The following is a 3,179-nucleotide window of genomic DNA, read 5'->3' on the forward strand; positions in this document are numbered from 1 at the left end:
TAAGCATCTTGTCCGGTATGCTAACTATTCTGCCAACCTGTGCCCATAATAATAATAATTATAATAATAATAATAATAATAATAATAATAATAATGACGATGACGACGACGACGACGACGACGATAATGATGATGATGATAATAATAATAATAATAATAATAATAATAATAATAATAATAATAATAATAATAATAATTTTAAATTCTGGCAGAAGGTCAGCAATTTGGCGGGAGATAGGGAAGTCGATTACGTCGACACCAGTATTCAACTGTTATTTATTACATCGACTCCGAAAGGACAAAAGTTTAAGTCGACAAGGTGGAATTTGAACTCAGAACTTGAAGTGGTGCAAAACGTCGCTAAGCAATTTGTCTGGCATCCTAACGATTCTGCCAGCTCGTCAACTTAGGAATAAGTTGTAGATACGGTTCTCACGTGTTCAGCATTCTTGTCTTTTCTGTTTTAGAATATATAACACTGGATTTTAAATAGAACACCTGAACTGTTATCCTCTTCTGGATATACTTAAGATTTTTCCGGCTGAGATCGATATACTGGCATTCTGTTGGTTACGATGACGAGGATTCCAGCTGGTCCGATTAACGGAACAACCTGCTCGTGTGATTAACGTGCAAGTGGCTGAGAACTCCACAGATGCGCGTACCCTTAACGATTTCTTAAGTAGATTCAGCGGGACACAGAATGTGACAAGGGTGGCCCTTTAAAACAGAAGTACAGCCCATATTTTTGCCACTTGAGTAAACTGGAGCAACGTGAAATAAAGTGTGTTGTTCGAGGACACAATGCGCCGCTGAGAATGGATCTCTCGACCTTACGAATGCGAGCTGAATGCACTAACCAACTGACACTTCATCGGTTACAACGACGAGGGTTCCAATTGATCTGTTCAACAGAACGTGCTTCATGCGAAATTAACGTGTAAGTAGATGAGCACTCCACAGACTCGCGTACGCTTAACGTGTTCTTAAGGAGATTCAACATGACACAAGATGTAACAAGACTGTATATTTGAAATACGAATGTTTAATTTAGTAATAGGAGTCACAGAACTGTACATACAATTCTATATTTAAGAGATGAGGAATTATGTACATTATTTACATTATTTACATTTGACGGATATTTGTCCTCATCTTGTTTGTTGTTAACACAACGTTTCGGCTGATATACCCTCCAGCCTTCATCAGGTGTCTTGGGGAAATTTCGAACCTGGGTTCTCATTCCTAAGGTATTTTTCGATGTTGTTGTTGTTGTTGTTATTATTATTATTATTATTATTATTATTATTCAGGTCATTCCTTGGAATCGAACTCGGAATCTTGGGGTTAGTAGCCAGCGCTCTTAACCACTACGCCATACGCGGTGGTGATATGGTGATATAAATGATTTAAATAACCTCTAACACTCTCTTTCTATTCTGTATTACTTGATAGCTTTTTGTTTCCTCCGACTATCTAAAGGACTCCTGATTACTAACCGTATATAAACGCTTCCTCCAAACCTAAATTTCGTATTATTTGGTTCCCTGTCTGAGAAATATGTAATAGGAGATATCGTTCATGTACAGTTATGAGCTGGTAGGATGGGTAGCACGCCAGGCAAGATTCTTACCAGTATTTATTCCGTTTTTAGGTTCTGAGTTCAAATTCCAGTCGAAAGCTCGACTGTGCTTTTCGTACTTTCGGAACGGATAAAATAAGTACCAGTTGAGCACTGGCTAGATGTAAATCTACCTACCGCCAACACCATTCAAAAATTGCAGGCCTTGTACGAAAATCCAGAAAAACCTATAGACATATATATATATATATATGTATGTATGTATGCATATAGTAAAATGTAGATATATTGTTGTAAGCTTCTATTCACGCTTTCTCTATTGTAATGTATTCTTCTGACATAAAAGCTTTGTTGTAAACATAGACACGTATATAAGGTTATGTATAAATGTAGCCACCTGGACACTCACATACAGTTTATTTTGCATGTATACAGAGGAATGACTTCTATAGTGAAATATATGTATGTATACATGCATATGTGTTTGTGTCTGTGTGTGTTGTTTGTATGCGTGTGTATGTGTGTATTGTATTGATTTTCTATGTAATTGTGCAGCTTTTAATTTATCCCTCGCTTCCTATCTATTACGGTTTCTTTACATACAAACAAACATAAAAAGGTACGTATATATATATATATATATATATATATATATATATATATATATATATATATATATATATATATATATATATATTATATTATATGGTTCCGGGTTCGCTCTCACTGCGTGGTACCTTGGGCAAGTGTCTTCAGTTATGGTCTCGGGTCGACCAAACCCTTGTGAATGGATTTGGTAGACGGAAATTAAAAGAAGGCAGTCATATGTGTGTGTGTGTGTGTCTGTGTGTGTGTGTCTGTGTCTGTGTGTCTGTGTTTGTCCCCCTACCTTCGCTTGACAACCAATGCTAGTGTGTTTACACCCTCGTAACTTCACGGTTCGGCAAAAGAGACCGATAGAATAAGTACTAGGCTTACAAAGAATAAATCCTGGAGTCGATTTCTTCGGCTAAAGGCGGTGCTCCAGCATTGCCTCAGTCAAATGACTAAAACAAATAAAATAGTAAAAGACATATATATATATATACTGCTTTCAAATTTTGGCATAAGGCCAGCAAATTCACAGAGGGTTTAAGTCGATTACATCGATGCCAGTGTTTAATTGTTACTTATTTTATCGGCTCTGAAAGGACAAATCACAAAGAAAATGTCGGTGGAATTTGAACTCAGAATGTAAACACGGACAAAATCTCTCTAAGTATTTTGCCCGAAGTTCTAACGATTCTACCAGATTACTACCTTGAATGTACGAATAGATTAGAAAGAAAGAATGGACAAGAAAAACATATCGTATCACTTTAGAGCTTGAAATTTATAATTCAATCATAATTGTAATGGTGCTAAAGTAATTAGAGGATTAAGAAATCATAGCTGTAAGAGATTTTATGCGTTCTTTCTGAATCAATTATTTACTCTAACAAATCTACAATTATGATTGGATTATGAATTGCATGCTCTGAAGTGACGCCACATGTTTTGCTTGTCCATTCTTTCTGTCTAATACATACATACATACATACATACATATATATATATA

This window comes from Octopus bimaculoides, chromosome 24 (genome assembly GCF_001194135.2).
Source record: "Octopus bimaculoides isolate UCB-OBI-ISO-001 chromosome 24, ASM119413v2, whole genome shotgun sequence".
In the NCBI taxonomy this organism is placed as follows: Eukaryota; Metazoa; Mollusca; class Cephalopoda; order Octopoda; family Octopodidae; genus Octopus; species Octopus bimaculoides.